General features: G+C 32.4%; 1 protein-coding gene and 1 long non-coding RNA gene across 2 annotated transcripts in view; one reads left to right on the forward strand and one right to left on the reverse strand.

Moving 5' to 3' along the window:
- The window catches only part of Cntn5 (contactin 5), a 1,252,743-nt gene extending 1,237,247 nt beyond the window's left edge, over window positions 1-15,496 (reverse strand). Inside the window, exon 1 of the mRNA XM_058570757.1 lies at window positions 15,089-15,496. The gene's annotated coding sequence lies outside the window, so the exon portion shown is untranslated. The remainder of the gene's footprint in view (window positions 1-15,088) is intronic.
- The window catches only part of LOC131423188 (uncharacterized), a 96,669-nt gene continuing 92,104 nt past the window's right edge, over window positions 14,958-19,522 (forward strand). The window contains exon 1 of the long non-coding RNA XR_009224273.1: window positions 14,958-15,286. This is a non-coding gene — a long non-coding RNA (uncharacterized LOC131423188). The remainder of the gene's footprint in view (window positions 15,287-19,522) is intronic.

Below are 19,522 nucleotides of genomic sequence, written 5' to 3' on the forward strand. Positions count from 1 at the left end.
ATAGTATTTCTTTCTTATCAATAGCACAGAGCTCTTGTTCAGAAGGAACAGTTGAAAGAATGTTATCTTAAGATAAAAAAGAGAGATGCAGAAGAGTAATAAAGGAGATAATAGCATGTTCCCAGACTTAAAAGCAATCAATGATCTAAAAAGCTAAGAAACACCTTTGGAATTATTAGAACCAATTCCTCTTTAGTAGTTTTCCTCTTTTATTTATTTTCTTTTCCTTTATTTTTCCTTTCCCCTTGCACATATTTTCATTGCTCATGCTATACAGTAGCTTATAACATTGAGTTGATGGACTCTGTTTTTAATCCAGTTATCAGACTATACAGCAGACTAGAAAAGCCTATTTTTAAGAACATGATAATCATACTTGATTTAAACTCATTTAACCAAAATAATTTTTTGAGAATTATTTAAAATTAATCTTTGAAATGGAACAGCAAATATCTGTTCAATTTTCATCTAAATTACACTTCTATGATAACTTTGGTATCTGAAAAGAGAAATATGATATTTTAGCTAGTTTTTAATTTGTGGAATTGGAATTCACCTTGGTAGGTCAAGGACCAGACCCCAACCTACGCAAAGGTATAATATGAAAATGTCCCGAGAACTCATTATGTGTTGTACTACACTAAAGACAATTGATTTTTATGCAGTAGTTCTTAATATTGATATCATTTAGGCATGATATTATTTAGTGCATTATATATTGAGAAAAGTTAATTAAATGAAGGGCTAATTTAACTAAAACATACTTTGGTGCTTATATTATGCAAAGTAGTGTGTAAAAATTACTAAAACACATTTGATAGGAAGACTAATATTTGCATGGAGGTATATGGGAGCATGATTTGTGGCAGAATAAATACTGTCAGCAAAAGTACAGAGATGAGAAATATAATGAAAGTGACAGTTAGGTAGTTTCATCTAAGATCTGTGAACTGTTATATTGTAGAGAAGTCTAGAGAGAACAATTGTGAAATTTCTGAACAGAATACTGCAAAATCTGAAATTCATCCTTTCACCTGAGGAATCATTACAGCTTTTACTGAAAAGAAATGATAAGACAGAACTTGAGCATTTTAAAAATTATTTCATTAGAACAATTGACATATTGAAGAATAGAATGAAAGAAACCACACTGGAAAAAGTAATCTTTTAAAAAAAAAGTGAAGGTAAGATGTCCCTCACCAGAGATGGTGGGTGAATTTGGAAGGCTAGTTTGAAAGTGAGAAGGAAGGCTCATTCACCAAGGATTGTGTGTATTTTGTTTTGTTTTTGTTTCTGCCTGTGTTTTAATGAAGTTCTTTCTGCTCCACCTAACCCCCAGGTAGAATTGTCTTGTGTTTGTTGTATCTGTACAGGATCTTTTGCTTAGGGTGGAAGGGGAGAGGAAGGCAATATTATTTATACTAATATATCTGATTTATCACAGATATGTATTTTATTAGAAAAATTTGCAAAGTGTGAATACACTTTTGACTTTTGGCTGTGATTTGTTTCTTGGTATCTGTTAATACATAAAAGGGGTAGAAAAACAACTAAATAAGAGTTAAACTAGGGAATGGGCAAGAACATTGGTCTAAAGAATAATGTTTTGTAAACATATAAAAAGCCGTTCTAACCATTAAGCATAAATTAAAACAAAAATAAGATTCATTATCCCATCTATTCTGTTGCCACAGAATAAGAAGTTTGTTAATACACTGTTCTGGCTACAGTGTAAAGAGACAAACATTCCAATACACTGCTGGTGGAAGTGTTAATTTGTATTATCCCTGTGGAAGACAATTTGGCAATAAAACCAAAATTATAAATGCACAATTCTCACTGACCAGGAATTCTACTTCTAGATCTAATCACACTTATACAAAACTCCATGCATCAGAATTTTAATTTCATATTTGTGTTTTCATATGAGAAAAAATTGATAAATAACTTTAAGTGAAGGACTATTTATATAAATCATGTTATATGCTTACCTAATACTAATCTGCTGTGGTTAGAAAAAGGAATACATATTTTTGATTGTTGTGTAAATATTCTAATGTATTATGGGAAGAACTACACACTGATAACTACAGGATACATGTATAAAAATGTACTGATGACGGTACTGCTAAGGGCTGGAACTGGAAGAGTGTTTTACAATGGAAATTGTTTTATTCTTTTTTGGGGGTAGCAAAGTTAAAATAATTTTTATTATTTTTTATGATAATTTAAGGTAGAAACCATGTTGTTTTTATATACATGTGTCTAGTGTAGTGATGACTATAATTAAGCGAATTAAAATATACATCATCTCATGTAGTTACCTTTCTCAGTTCTACTCTCTTAGCAAATTTCCAGTTCCTAACATAACAATGTTATCTACAGTCCTTATTTTGTACATTAGCTCTCTGGACCTATTCATCTTTTTTTTATTATTTTTTTGAGAGAGAGGGTGGGGGAGGGAGACATGGAGAGCCAGACACAGTGGACACAACATCTTTATTTTATTTTTATGTGGTGCTGAGGATCAAACCCAGTGCCCTGCGCATGCCAGGCGAGCGCGCTACCGCTTGAGCCACATCCCTAGCCCCAGACATATTCATCTTTTAAAACTGCAACTTATTTGCACCCTTTGACTTCTATATTCTCAATTCACTTCCTTATACCACCCCCATTCCTGGTAACTACTACTTTACTCTTTGCACTCAGATTTTTAAAAAATAATTCCACATGTAAGTGAGATAATACAGCATTTTTCTTTCTGTGTCTATTTCACTAAGCATAAGAATATGGACTTTCATGTATGTTGTTACAAATGGCATACTTTCCTACTTTGAATAAAGGTGAATAATATATAAGGAAGTCACATACTCAATAGTGAAATAACAAATAAATTGATTTAAAAATAAACACAAGAACCAGGCATGGTGGCACATGCCAGTAATTCCCGCACTTGGGAAACTGAGGCAGGAGGATCAAAAGTTCAAAACCAGCCTCACAAACTTATCGAGGCCTTATCATCTTAGTGTAAACCTGTCTCAAAATTAAAACAAAACAAACAAACAAACAAAAATGGCTGGTGATGTGCCTCAGTGTAAAGCTCCCCTGCATTCCATCCCCTGGTACCAAACAAATAACAAAGAAAGAACTGAACAGACATTTCTTCAAAGAAGACATACAAATTGTCAACAGGTATATGAAATTCATCATCAGGGAATTGTAAATCAAAACCACAAGGAAGCATCACCTCACACATATGAGAATGACTGTTATAAAGAGACCAGAGAGGACTGGGGACATAGCTCAGAAGTTGAGTGTTTGCCTCACATGAGCATGAACCTACACTGAATTTCCAGTAACACACACAGTGGACCAGTGATAACAAGTAGTGGTAAGGGTGTGAAGAGAAGGGAATCATAACACTGTTAGATGGAATATAAGCTAGTATAGTCATTGTGAAAAAGAATGTAAAGATCCCTTCAGAAATAAAAGGAAAAATTACTGTGACCTGGCAATCCACTTTCCATCAAGAGAAGAGCAATCACAACCAATTCAGAATATCTGTATATGTTCACTGGAGCACTATTTACAATAGCCAAAATACAAACAGAAGCATCTTACAATAGATAAATGGATAAAAATAATTGTGGTATAGACACATATTAAAATATTTTTATTATATTTTATCTAGCCCATTGTCAATACCATAAAGCTGGGATTTTGTAGTTTATTTAGAGACAGGGTCTCACTGAGTTGCTTAGTGCTTTGCTTTTGGTGAGGCTGGCTTTGGACTCATTATCCTCCTGCCTCAGCCTCCCCAGCTGCTGGGATTATAGGTGTGTGCCACTGCACCTGACCTGGCTATATTCAGGCCTTTGTAAATGAAGAGTTATGAGACAAAGTGATAAGGATTATTATTATAATTTTGGAAAGCAATTCTGCAATTCTTCTACAAAATAATAAAATGGTATTAATATTACTTTTACTTAGGGAAAAAGACAAATAAGAAGATATATCTATTTGTATTTTTCCTCTGAAGGAAACTTCAATTCTCCTAATATGTTTAAAATGAAAATGATGATAGAAAAAAATGATAATAGAGCAATTCCTCCAGATTAAAAAAAAATGTTTGAAATAGAGAACCTAATCATTACATAATGTCAGCACTAACCAGAGATTAACATTTAAAACAGTTAATTGGAAAAATACATCAAGATAGTTTTCTTTTTAAATTTAAACATTCATTAAGTTCTTTTGTCTACAAGACATCTGAGCATACAAAAAATCTAGAAGAAAATAATAAGAATGATAAATGAGAACAGTTGGTGATGTCTTTCCTCTAAATTAATACATATCCAAGCAACTGTATGCTAATTTTGAATAGTTGGCATTTCCACACTCAACTAGGAACAAGAAACCATATATATATATATATATATATATATATATATATATATATATATATATACACATATATATGAATATAAATAAAATAAATTCATATGCCTTCATATATATAGTTTAATAAATATATATATAAATTTTTATATATAAATATTCCTAATGCATTTGTCCTATGATAATTTTTAAAATACACATCTTTATATATATCATGTATATCTTAAAGTTATCATAAGACAATACATTCAGAATGTATAACTTTGTTTCATGTAAAGCATTGCCAGGCATGCTGGCTCATGCCTGAAATCCTAGTCATTCAGGAGAACTAAGACAGGAGGATCCCAAGTTTGAGGGCAGCCATGGCAATTTTGTGAGACCCTCGGCAATTCAGTGAGACCCTGTTTCAAAAGGACAGGGGATGTTGCTTATTGATAAAGTGCCACTGGGTTTGAGTTTGATACCCAATACTTAAAAAGAAAAAAAATCAAGTGAAATATCAACTCTAGTGTTTTCAATAGCTCATGATGTAAATATTTTTAATCACTTCCTCATTGAACTGTAGAAAATTGCTTTCTTTCAAGTTCCCTCTCCTGTCTGTGTTTCTTGCATCCTTGACTTTTATCTTCTTGCTCTCTATCCAATCCTCACACCCTATAAAATCTTATTACACTTTTTTTTGAAATAAACTGCATGTGTTTGAGAATTACTCCTGCATCTTTATAGTTTGCAATAGTCGAATAGTAAATGTTTTGAGGAAGAGTTTGGTTGTACTAATATAAAGGATATGCACAAAGTGGCATGTGATGTACCAAATAAGAAATCAAATGTATTAATTTGTAACTCTTATTACCAATGTAGACAAACCAAAAATCAAACCAAAATAAGACCATCACAGTAACACATTTAAATATTACCTATAGAAAATAATCTCTAAAATGTTTGCAAACTGAAATCAAATCTTCCCAATAAAATACAATCCTATTCATTATTTATAAGATCTTAGTTTCATTCTGTTTTAGTAAATGAGCATTGCACACCACAAACCACTTTAATAGGTTACCTTCTTTTTAAAAAAATGTAAAAAGGCAAGGAATTAAAATGGAAGAAGACAATAATTGAATTAATTAATGTAGTCTATTCCATTTTGCTGTTTTTTAAGGTTCAAACCTACCTTGCCTTACTTCCAAAATAGAAACAATGCTCTAAATAATTTTGTAAAAGAACATAAAAGACTTACTTTTTTCAGGGCAAAAAGAAAATAACAAAATTAAAATAACACAAAGAAAGATAATCACCTTCAATGTGTACAAATAAAATTAATACCATGAAAAGGAAACATGCCTCTGTGAGCAAATGAAGATAAATATAGAGAAAGCAAGTTATTTTCTTCATATTTGGAAAATTAGAGTGACAACTCCCAGATATATCTGCACAAAATTCAAATGATTTTTTTCTGCCTTAAACATCCTACACACAAGAAAGAAACTTTGTAAGCATCTTTAACTAGAGAAATAAAGGGTGATCATTGATTTCTAGACCTACCCAGTCTTATGTCTCATTTCTTCTTTATAAAAAAATTATGAGGAAATGGTGAATATTATTTTTCTATAGGGAAGGAATCTGCCAAGGTATCATGTCCCTTTCAGGGAAGAAAGACATGAGGAAATAGCTGAGTCCGGTTTAAACCTGAGTTTCCCAAGTCTAGACTCTTTGTTTGCCCTGCCCTTATGCCATGAATACTTCTCTTTCCTTGTCTTATCTTTTTGGTGGAGCCCTTCCTACACTTAGCTGCCAACCCCTAGAGCTCTGTTTCTTTCAGTTCTCTTCATCAAAACCTCATAATTCACACAGGTGTGGAATTAAAATCCTTAAATTAACATTTTAACTCTTTTAAATTCATTGATTCTAATTCTCTTGAGCTATTAATAAACTGAGAGAAAGAGGGAAAATGACTTGTCCAAGTTACAGTAAAGAGAAAAACTAGAGTTCAACCTTATGTTAAGAACATCTAAACTAAATATTAAACTGTTATCCTCTTGCTTCTAAACAAAATACAGATTCTTCAAAAGTGTCTCAGAATTGTCCAACTGCCTTCATGTTACATATTTCTAACTGTTTTTTGAACATTAGTTAGATTTCCTACTTTCTCCTACATATCTTCTTCCTTTCTGCCTTCTTTGAACAAAATTAAAATGAATATTAGCCAATCTAAAATGCAAATATACTACAAGTTTTAGTGCTTCTCACTTTGGGGATTCACTTTAATCCATACCCAGAATGACCATAACTGTTTCTCTAAGATTCTCAGAATGTAGGATCAATTTCTCTGCAGTTATATTTCCTATGATATTTTCTTAAGTTTAGTATTAAGCTATGTGTTACAGATATAATAATTTTCTACCTGTCCATTTTCAAGTATCAAACATCTCCCTTCTTTTGGACCTCCCAAAACACATGGGTTATAGACACGAGGTTTGTAAGAAATGCCAATCTAAGTAAATTGAATAAAAGTTCAGATACACAGGATCCTATTTCAATGTTCATTTTCCCAAGATATCAGTATTCTCTTCTTCAAGTAGAATAGCATTGCATTTATGCAAAGACTTGAACTAAAGAATTGGATAAAAAAAATTCATTTTCCCCAGTTTAATATTTTGACTTTTCTGTTGTTTTTGCATCATTAAAATGTAGAGTTTTTCTTATATATTATCACAGCTGAATGACACTACTCCCATTTCACATGCAAAGAAATGTTAATGGACTTGTCTAAAATTAGACAGCTAATAAATAAGTTGCACAGTCAACACCAAACCCTAAAATGGACACACGCTATCTTCTCATCCCATATTGTTCCCTATGCTAGATCAATTATTAAAATTATTTATATAATGTTTACAATTAGCTCTGCTACTATTGTTAATACTGCTTTCTTAAAGGGCCATGTAAGCAAAAGTTTCATTAACTAGTACAATAATATTCTATACTTAATACCTAAAACAAATCAAACTTATTTATAACAACCTGCAGGAATTGTTTTTCCATTGCATCTCAGACACATTCATTTTGCCACAGACCCAGTTGTATCATCAGACTTGATGGCCTTAAGACACTAAAGTTAGCACAATAATGAGATGTGGAAAAACACAGCATTCATTTAAAGTGGTTAGGTGAATCTTAGAACCAAATTTACTTCAAAATAACTTAGGCTCCAGGAGGTAAATGCAGCAATTAGAGAACCACTGTTAAGATAAAATATTTCAAGGTGGATGAATTCAGGAAGAGAAAAATAACAGCAGCCTTTAAAAAGAGAAACTTTGAAAATTTGTAACTGGTCATATGTAATTCTATCATTGAACATTTCACATTGAATTATGTTCACCCTATCTGGTCATTTCTTTTACTAGGTCTTGAACTACTTATTTACCTTTGTATCATTGCTTAGTACTACAACTGTCTACAATAGACCATTTGAGTGAGTTAAATTTTTTTTCCCTTAAATATAAAAGGAAGTAATTTTCATTACTTTTACTATTTGAGTTTCACACTAATAAGACCACGTTAAACAACAAGGAACAATAAATAGTCATCTGTGTTTAACACAGTTAATATGGTAAACTTTCATAAAGTCACTTGATCATTTAACTTAAATCTCAAGTAACTTCTCTTTTTCACTAAAGAGTATTTTTTTTACTGTTTTCTGAAAATACTAAGGAATCCAAAGTAACTTTTAGGAATCCAGTAAATATCAAGAAAGAAATTCAGATTATGTTAAGGACCACTTATTTGTTTGACTTAGAGAATATATTTTATATTTTCTACTGGAGTTATTTTTTTGAAAATTTTATAACATGCTTAGAGTAAAAGTGACCTTTAGATAAGACATTAATCTCCAGTCATAATCTTTTACCTCACCTGTTCTACAGTTGTCCTTATAACTTTTAGATACTCAGTATTTAAAGGAAAGGGGAATCTTAAAATTTCAGTTCTTATAAACACAAACATAAACAAACTCATCATAATTTGAATATAAAAGCTTCAAGAGAAGTCATCTGTAAAAATAAATATTATACTAGAAAACCCAACAATATTTAAGCCACTTTCTACTGACTTGCTCTATGGTGATTGTATTTTTTATCATGTTCAGTTCCACTGAAGAAATTTTAGAATATATATCAATTCTAAATTAATTTACATTATATTATTAGATGAACTTTGGTTCAGACACAATGATGAATAAATACTACTGTATACCCAAGTTTGCTTTCTTAACTTTCTTTGGTACTATGACTGTAAAATGTATATGTAAGTTGATATCTGAATTTTATAACTAAGAAAGAAGTATGTACTTCCAGAGAATTAGTTTGTTTTGTTATCAAATGATTTATAATCACAATTACCCTAAATAAGCTTGTGATTTCAATTTTACTCAAAACATGCCAACCCATATACTCCTCACCTTCATTTTTCATTGATTTTTTTCACTGTTTCCCACTGAGCATTTATCACTGAAAAAATAAATAAATAAGACCTCTAACTGGGAAGAAACAGCATCAAGAAAAGAAATGGGTGTTTCCTTCCATATCTAACAATGGGGAAAAATGACTTCTCTTCTGTTTCCTAATTGAATGTGATATTCCACAAGCTTCCCAAGTTCTTAACTGAAACTGTCAAAAGTTTCTTTTCTAAGATTTAGCTGCTGAATGCGCACTAAGTTCAATGTGGAAGAGTTCCCAACCTAGCAGTCAAGTTCTGTAATTCTTGGTTAAGAGAATGTAGGCATAGCAATTTCCCAAGTTCATGGTATTGGATAATAAATTTTCTAATGTTAAAAACCAGTGTTTTATAGATAATCAATGGCAAGAAAGAAATTACATATACTATGTCCTAATACAAATTTGAATTGATACAAAAATAATTCCAAAATTTCACAGGAAATAAGAGTAGAAACAAAATTGTTCCCACCTAGAAATTTAAGAGACCTGAGCTCTAATTTCATTTTTTCATTACTTGCAATGTTGAAATCTCACTTAGTATCACCCTTTACCAGTCTTCATAATGACTGGGAGCTTTATAGGGCTCTTTCTAAGACTAAATGTATTATTTTGTCACTATTTCCTATGTGTTCTCACAACTGGTCATCCATAATTGATGAGATTTGTGCTGGTTTTTAATGAAATAGTTATTTTAGCACCAGGAACTCTCTTTTAATTACACAGTATCATTAGAACAGTGGCATTTAAAGAAACAGAAGATAACATTATACTGAATTATGAAGTTAAGGTTTCAATTCTCTTATAAAACTTGTAACTTGAAGTCTGCAACACTGAATATCTCCTTTATGTTACAAAAAAAATGTAACTAACAAATTGTTTTGTTATTTTTTGTGGTATGGGAGATGAAATTAGGCAAATTTATATCTTTGAGTTATGAATATGAAGAGTTAAGTTTCCAAATGAAAAAGTAAATTAAAACACAAAATCTAACTTAGATTAAACATGGGACTTTTCAAAAGTTCTCAAAAATATTTCAGGGCACTTTCATCTATCTGTTCACATGTCCAGGGAACTATCTCATATTTAGTGATTATGAAATGCCAATTAAATAAAAATTTCTCTCTAGAACATAAGGATTATTTTAATTCCCTATCGCCACTCAACTGTTTCTTTCAAATAATATTAATTTTAATCAACACAGAATTTGTCTAATTCTGTAATGTTAGAGACTGAAGAACAATAATATCTCAGCAAATATCAAATAAAGCAAAGCAAATTCTTACATAAAACTACAATGTTGAGAAGCTGGATGGATTAAAATAGATGTTTTAACCTCTTCAAACATCACTTTTAATCGTGGTTTAATTTCAGAAAATATTTTAGTTAGTACATTTAAATAATAAATTAAATATTTGATAAAATAGAGATTAAACTATGTACTGAAAAGTAAATTTCCCATGAAATGTCCTATTTATCTATTAGTTATAGATACAAACTCCTATAAATAGAAAAACTTTGTGAAAATACATAAATCCACGGGTTGTGGTTGTAGATGCATTATTAAATATTATTATCCTATTATATATCTAAAACAACAACAACAACAAGAAAAACTTCAACTTTTTGAACCTCTTAACAAATGTTTCTGCTACTATGAATATCAAAGTCAAGACAATTTTCAATCAACCCTTCACCACCTATGTGATCAGCAAATTTTCTCTTCCTAAACCCCATAAGACAGAGTTACTGCTAGAGGGTAATGGAAGATGAGATGTTTTTCCTGAGCACTTGGCAGCTATAAGAATGATGTGGAGGAGATTCCTACACTCCTCATTAAATGTTTGCACATGTAATTAGGTTTTTCCAGTTAATGTAAAGAAAAATCTTTCATTACTTAGATAAATTTAACACTTTCTTTTTTCTCCTTTACCATAATATGGCTGCTTAGAATTTGAATAATGTGCACATTGTCACTGTTATTAACCCTTAAGTATATTCATATTTCCTGGAAGCATAGAATCTATAAAACTGGGATTAATGAATCGTGTATACAAATGAATAGGTCCCATCTTTTCCATCAAAAGCTCAATTTTTTTATCTATGAAAATTGAGGAATGGAGTAGTTGAAACCAAAACTAGCACAGAGGAAATAGGAAATTTTCTTGGATTTGTTTAGAGAAATACAATGTGAGAAAATACATACAAAGTATAGCATAGGACAGCAATTTTTTTAGGTTATGAATTGCTAAAGGATGGATAAGACATACAGAAAAAAAAGAATAGTAATTTTACACCTGTGTTGTCAGATGCACGTAATGGAACATTTTGGAATCCCTTAAAAATGCAGCAATTTAAGGAATTGAACATTAAGACATGCATGAGAAATAATATTTTGACAATTTCTCATGATTCTCAAAAATGATAAATCTCACACTATTTTATATTAGATTAAGAAATGACAGATTCATTGGCCTTTCAATTTCCACAAAACAGAAAATACTTTCATTTGCTTTTTGGAATCACTTGATGGTTTACTTGGAGAGTTCCATTTCCCTGTACTAACAAAGGAACTTCCACACTTTGTCAAGTATTTAAGTGTTATGAGTTGATATGGAAATAGGCTATATCATGAGAACAATATATAATACTTTGAAATATGAAATTAAAGACTTGTATTTTAACTTAGGGAGGTTTTTTATATGAATGAAAATGTTCTACATTCATTTTATGAAAGCACATTTCAAAGGTAAAATATAACAGAAATTATAAAAAATGGTCTTAAGACAAGTTTATGCAATTTAATAATGTAGTACTTGTTTTGTTAAGAGAAATCTAGTTGTAAAAACACATAAAAAGTGGTAATACAGGGCAGCAAGTTTTTAAGTCATAAATTCTTTAGAGACTGATAAAATAAAGCAGGAAAAAAATTATAAAATAACTTTGATGAAATAATTTAGTAATAAAAACTTGGGTTTCTAAAAAGTAAATGTATATATTTATGTGTGTGTTTATATAATAAAGCCTTTTAAATTTTCTTCTTCTATCACTGTATAAAAACAACAGAATTATTTTTTTTCATTTTAAATGAAAATTATTTATTATACAAAAATGTTCAAATCTAGAAGATAGAAACTGATTATACTCCACTTACCAGAATCTTCTAACAATATACATTGGGATATTTAAAAAGTCATACAATAGGCAAATTTAATTGAAAGAGTAGAGAGATAAAACATGGTTCATTATAGTTTTTAATCCGAAACTTAAGTGTTAAGGAGTTTTATATACTTCATTACTTTTTAAAATGCAACAGCCTCTAATGTAGAGTTATTGATCACAAATGCTTAGAAAATAGACCTCTGTAGGTATTCTACTGCTTTGAGCTTCCGACCAGTCTCTTTCCTGCTATAAAGTGCTAAGAAGTTCATGTAACATATTAGCACAGTGCACAGCCCTAACACCAGTCTAAAAAATTTCATGTCGGAAACATACAACTCTCCTGTTTTATGCTTCTATCTTGGAGAATAAAAAAGAGAGGAATAAATCTAAGTTCTTGAAGTCAGAATTTCTATAGAGTAAACAATATAAATTTAGAATCCATTTAAATTAAGAGAAAAAACTGCCAACTTCTTAGTAGAAATGTTTAAAGATATATTTAAGAAGATAACTCAAAGACTGTAGGTAATCAAAACTGTGTGGTAAACTGGATTCAGAAAATCACACTATTTTAAATATCTTCATAATTTTCTAGAATAGTTTTTGATGAATTGGGGAAGCAACAAAGCCTGCTATAAAACTTTGGTTTTGCCAAGCTAACTTATATATAGTCAAATCATGTTCCTAGTACTATAACCAGATGGAAAAAATTTATCTTTTTATTTTAATCTTAAAAGAAGGTATTTTGTTTTATCTACAAGTAATGTGAACTCCAAATGCCTTGGTCAGCATAGCAGCCTCTTACTTTCTTTATCCAGAGAGTCCTCTACCTTTTACTGATACCATCTGGTCCTTAATGCTAAGTCTGAACATCAAACCATACCCACTCACTTCTACCCTGAAGGTGGTGAATGGTTATGAATTGTTAAATAAAAAAGAAAATATATGTTAGCCAAACTTGTCACTTTTCTAATAGAGTTTTACTTAATTAAATACATAAGATTAATATTCTGCAAGTAACTAATTCATAATGATACTTCTTGAGTAAACATTTATGTGTATGTGCATGATATGATTTTAGTTCTTATCTAACTTACCAACCTCATAACTATTGGGTTTCCGACCACCTAATAGTTAAAGTATTTATTAATCACCTTGAGAAATGTTCAGGTATATCAGCCAGCCTTTTGAAAATCCCACACCACTATAGCTATTCCAATGTATTGCCAAGAGCATCCAGGTGTACACTAATCTTACAACTTATCTGGTATTTAGTTAATCATTGTGGTAATGCTCTTTTTTCTAACCTTTATGGACTCTAATTCTGAATAGAGTGTCCATGGAATCAAAAAGTAAAATTCTTAATGTTTCTCTTCATTTTTTAGATTTTCAAAAGTTTTACATAAGAAGAATTTAAGGGCTCCCCCAACGCCTACACAGAAAAATTGGCACTTGCCTTGTAATAAATACTCTATTGACTTTCTCTTTTCAAGTATGCCTTATTATCATCTTCTTAGACACCAGCTAAGCTATTTTTCAAATTCTTGTTTTTATATCACATTTCATATTTTAGTTAACTTTTAGCTCTGAATCTTGTTCTATCTTTACTTAACTAGAGTTTGTTGATTTTTGTATGTAATATGTTTTACTTTTTAATCCTTTGTTTTATTTGCACATTCTTCCACGGTAATTTTTTGCTTTACATTTGACCAAGGCAAACATATTCCTGACAAGTTAAAGACTTGATATACTGGTCCACACAGAACTTATAACAATTTAAGCATGAAATAGAAAAAGATGCAAAGAATCGTGTGTGAGTTGTTCAAAATTGAATACAGGCATTTCAAAACAAATATTCTAATAATTAGTAAGTATTTCATACTTAGGGTCAATGCATTAATCATGATGTACTCCTATATGTTTATTGTGGTATTCAGAAGTATTTCTATAGCTCTGGTGCAATTCAATAGCAACCAATTTCATTTCCAATAGTTTTTTTTAAATTTGACTATTTGTCTATATTATTAAATTCTAGTATTTTAATTAATATTAACTTTTTTCATACTTACTTCCATAGCTAACATTCAGAATGAAAGTAGAAGTATAGACTCCCTAAATGATTTCTTTTAAATTAACAATCAGATGAAATGTATGTAGGTAAAGCATTGTATATACAAAAGCTTAAAAGTTTTTGCTTTCAAACCTGTATTAAAATCACCACATTGAATTGTATTTTTCATACTACAGAAGTTATACAATTTTTTAAAAATGTGATGGATTTTTGTTCTTTATAAAATAAAATTAATTAAACCAACTTAAAATTTCAGGTTGTCTTAGTAATCCACAGCTTTCTGTACATCATATTTATCCATGTGCAAAAATATTCTTTCCTACTTTTTCTAATAAAAATAAGGATCTTTGAACATATTTTCATATTTTTAATCCACCACATTCCTGTGCAACATTTAGAAAAAAAAGTCCAAGATATTGTTTTTCTCAGTTTCCATAACTTTGCAGAACTCCACTTATAGAGCATCTGTTCTGAATTTTAACAAGTTATTGCACTGCCAGATGCCCAGTTATTTGGGCTGTATTCTCAAAAACACATTGCTCCAGCATAAGACCTACAGTCCGTACCTGAGAAAAACATCCCTTTTTTTTCTGACCATTTGGCTTGTTTTGTAGAAACACTCTTACCCCATCCTGGTATATATTACCTTAAAATTTGTTTGTATGAATCGTTTACTCCTATTTTGGGTGACATTAGGAGATATGCAAAAGGGTTATATTTACTCTCGCTTCAACTTTTCAACATAAAATCCAAGCAGAGAAAAAATAGCATGTTGTAAAAAAGGAAAAAGGGGAAAAGAAAAGCTTCATCTAACAGTTTTTTTTTTTTTTTTTTTTTTTACATTCTGGCAACATGGCAAGAAAGGATGGTTTTGCAGAAGCCAGTGTGTCAAAAATCCTAAGTGGCTGGGAGATGAAGTGCACAATCACAGAAAGCAGTCACTGGTAAAGGAATGTCAGCCACTTACCAATGAGATGCCAGACTCCCCTGTCCTTCCTCTGTGACTCTCAGTTCCTGTCTCCCATCCTCCTGCCCGTCGGCACAGTTCAGACAGAGCAGTTCCTTGGGTCCTTCTCAGCCTGTGGCAGAAGAGAATTGCGGAGTTTTTAATCATTCAGAGGGAATCCTCCAGCTTGCTCTGCCTCTCCCAGAAGACCGGACCCAGGTAACGCATCCTTTCCGCCCAGAGCTTTAATGGCACTTTGGCTGCTGCCTTCTTGCAGTTACGCTCCCCCACTCTGTAGTTGGTTATATTGGGAAGTAGGTGCGGCGCCTCCTCCGGCTGGTGTGTTTGGGGCTCGAGTGTTTTCCTCCAATGCGTCCGCGCGCCCCGCGCCCCGCGCCTCTGACTGGCTGTGTCCTCCCGGAGCGGTCCCTCGCCCCTCCCCACTCGCCCGCGCTGTCGCTGTCGCCGGTGCCCAGCGCCTCACTGCCTCCCGCTGAAAAGGTTCATTTAGCATGTCCCCGGGTTTAAAAGACTGTTTGCCTCAAGAAGGTTTTTAAATGCTGCTGAGCTCCTCTCACTAGTCTACCGGTATTCCCCTTGCCTCCTAAGTATGGAGGGCTTGCCCCCCTTCCCCAGGCTTTTCTGCTCTGCAACCTCTCGGTATTTAACATTCATAGATTACAAAGCAAACGTGTTGGCTGAAGACTGCACGGGGAGATCACAGAGGCAGAGTCCCTTCCTCTCCTGCCTGCTCCTCGCTCTCTCCCCTCAGATTCCAAGTCTTTGGCTTTTACCTCTGACAGCAGCCACACAGACTCACGCGTTCACTTAGGTCGGCTTGCAGAGCGGACTTTCTCACTTTGGAGAATTTTCTTAGGTCCTGACTGGGAAGCACTTCTCTTTTGTTTATACCCTTGCTAGTTTCATCTGAGGGCTATTAGGTTTGGAACTGTTTTTATTTCTCCTTGATTTTGTTGTTGCTTCGTGTCAGTTCTAAAAACGCTAAGGAAATACCCGGCTTAGTCTCAGACAGCAGCTCTTTTTTTCTGAATTTTTATATCACAATGGCTGTAATTGGAAAAATAGCACAGGTAGTAAATCCACAGTGTGGCAGCTTTAGTGCCATTGTTCTGCCAGTTTCCCTTCTACTTTTTCTCTTGGAGTCTTTGAGTCATTCTCCAATTCCCTCAATTCGTCTGATTGGTAATTGAGTGTTTGTTAAATTACATACCTCTCTTTGCAATGTATTTCTATAGAGAATGTGGTTTGCACCTGTATTTAGTGGAAAGGAAAGCCTACGTACTGTGTTCTATTCCTGTGTGTCTGTACATAAACCCGTGAGGGAGTCTCAGGTCGCACCTGTGTCGGTTGGTGTCCGTTTTTCAAGTGTGTGTGAGTCCAGCCTGACCCTGCACTGAGACTGCTTCCTCTGCTCACTTAATTCCCCAATGGGGTCTGACTGGCTCTAATTGGCAAGGAGAGTACAGTGCCATGCAGCCTGTAGCTGTAAGCCGTCTACCACCAGCTCTCAGTTCTTTCTCTAGCAGCTTTTCTGGGTAATTAAAATTAGTCTTTTTCCTGTTTCTTGGTTTTTTCTCATTCATCCACGGATGTTGTGCAAACACCCCGTCTGCTCTTAATGGCCACCCTCAGGATCTAGGTTGATTTCTGGTTCTGTAGCAAAGACAAATTTGTGTGCTCCCATTTAATGCTTCTCTACCCTTCCATACTTTTTATTTTCTTGTTCCCACTTTCCAGTAATTAGGTTATTTTCTTTATGTGTTAGCTGAAGGATTGCTGTGGCGATTCGACTTCTCTGGGCTTTTCCTCTGCTTCAGTGGCTTCAATCCTGTATCAGGCTGTTGGTTAACAGAGAGAATCACCAGGATTTTTACAACCTCTTTAAATATATTGCAAAGTAGATTCAAAGTCTAAGAGCTTTAAAACATATTTTTTTTTTTATTGTGGGAAGCACTTCTCTTTTTGTCTTTAAATGTTTATTATAACTGAACACATTGAGACTTAAGGCAAGGTAGAAACAGTGAGCTTGCTGATTGATAGTTGTCCTCCTAGAATACCTTGCCATTACACATGATTTGATAGCGTTAGCTCTTTGAATCCTTATATTATCCATTTCACATATTTTCTTTCAACCAGTCTTAACCCAAAAGAATGTAAGTTGACTTATAGAAATATATTCATTTAAAAATGGATAAAAATGTGCATCAATAAAATCAAGACATGAGATAAAGTGATAATACCAGAGATGCGATGAAGACAGAAACAGAGTTTGTACAGAAATCTTTCTTGACTTTTGTTAGTTATAGCCTTAAGTTTACCAGGGAGATTGCTAGTAGCCAATGTAGAAACAGAAACACCATCAGTCACATGACTCCTGGTATCTTCCCACAATCAGCAATGGATAAGAAAGTTCACCTACCACAAGAGGCAGATAGATTACATCTTTCTTTTGATCAAAGAATCTGAAGAATTATGATGTTTTGAATTTTTATAAAGGGGACAAAAACATCACAAGAACAGGACATGAATGTATTTTTGACAGATGTAGGCAATGTAATGACATTTTTCCTTTTGAGGTTTTTCTAATACTTTAGAGGGAAAGAAAGGAGATGTTGAATGTGATTAATCAGAGATGGTGGGGTCTATTTTTGTTAGTAAAAATTGAGAATGTGGACTTCAAGTCATTCTTTGGGGTTGACCAGGTAACATGGCTACATTTTTTTTCAGAAACCAGAAAGAGTAGCTATAGTTATTCTTATTTTTTTATAACTTATAATGTTTCATTTTGCTGGATTATACAATTATATGTTCCATATTAATTTCTACATATGTAATACAAATATTATTAATCTGACTTCATTTTTCAGAAAAAAAATTAAAAAAATTGCTATCATGGAGTTTATTTTGTGCTGTATATTTTTAAATTTTTGTGTGGAAAGTGAGGGCAGTAGTGATCATGTTCATGTCTATGTCCTCTTTACATGGTTCAAGCATAAGCAGGCCAATATATGAAATTCAAGAAACTGGTTTTTTTTTAAGTATGAAAAATATCTTTGTAGAAATTCTTCCAAGAGAAACAAACTAACTTGTTTTCCAAGCACATACCAAATATTTTCACACATGCTGTAACTAAAATTTTCCGCTAATGTCATGTAAATATGGGATTTTTATGCTATCTTCTATTTTTCTTTAATAGATGTGGAACTTTTATGCCATTATATAATCCCAATGTTTGTCACTTAATAAAATATTATTCAAATATCACTTAGTTCTCTTTATTTGACAATGTCAGTGACATTTTGGGATTCACCAACTATTCTCTATACTAATGAAGTAGTCTTTGACCATTGAATGAATTAAAAATATTGTTTGCAAGTGGGTTAAATGACTTTGTAGGTAATTTTTTTCATGCTAGGGTTATAGTACCTCTACCTAGCAGTTATTTGCTTATCTGATCTTGTTGTCTAGCCATCTTTGTGTAAATGTCTTAATCTCTTTATCTGCCAGTCCCCAGTGGGCAAGCAAGCAGATGTAGCACATCTGTAGCAGTTGATTTGCCTCTAAGCTTTTGTTTTGTTTGTGTTACAGACTTTTTCTTTAAATCAAATCCTACTTTCTGTTTCTCTACATTTTACTCATATAAGGTTCTAGTTAGTAGATCATAACTATTACTATTATTATAGTCTTCCAAATTATAGTATAAGTAAAGGGGAACAGCAATATTCAATTAAAATCTAGATCAATTGTCTTTCTTCAATCCTCCTGCTTTACCTTTTTGAACTGCTTTCAGCATTTGCATTTTCTATTTTATTGCTTTAATCCTCTGTGTTATCTTTTAATAAGAGCAGGAACATGAAAGTACTTAAAAGTATAATTAAGAAAATGAAAACCTTTCATTGTCAGTGTACACTATATTCTCTATAAATATAAAAGAAAACATTAGGAGTCAAAAGTAAACTTTCACTGGAACTGGAAAAAAAGTATGAGTATTTAAATTTTTATGTGGGTTTCTTGGAACATTCATCTTACTAATACCAATGCTGTTTTTTTTAAAAGAAAAGTAAACATCTTAATCATGGTTAGAAATTATACCAACTTAATTAATTTAACAGCTGCTTCAACAAACAGTGCTTAAGAACGGAGCTCATTTTGTGGATGTATTGATGACATCTGCAACCAAAATCAGTGAAGAGGTATGAAGGAGCAGCTCTTGTTTGACTGTCTTGGTGGTCATATAGGAACATTTGCTTACTGAGGATGCAATGTCTGATCTAAATGTAGATTCATGTTCATCCTCTGCCATATCTTAGTTCAACAAAAATGTTCCTTCCTTGAAAAACAGAAAAATCACTGGCAGTGAAAGTAGATTTCAGAAAATAGTAGTAAAGGTTGAAATTTTACTAACTTAAAAGTACAATTTACTCATTGCATTTC

The sequence above is a fragment of the Marmota monax genome, unplaced genomic scaffold (assembly GCF_021218885.2).
Source record: "Marmota monax isolate L192 unplaced genomic scaffold, Marmota_monax_Labrador192_F-V1.1 WCK01_AAM20220418_F8-fsc00045, whole genome shotgun sequence".
NCBI lineage: Eukaryota > Metazoa > Chordata > Mammalia > Rodentia > Sciuridae > Marmota > Marmota monax.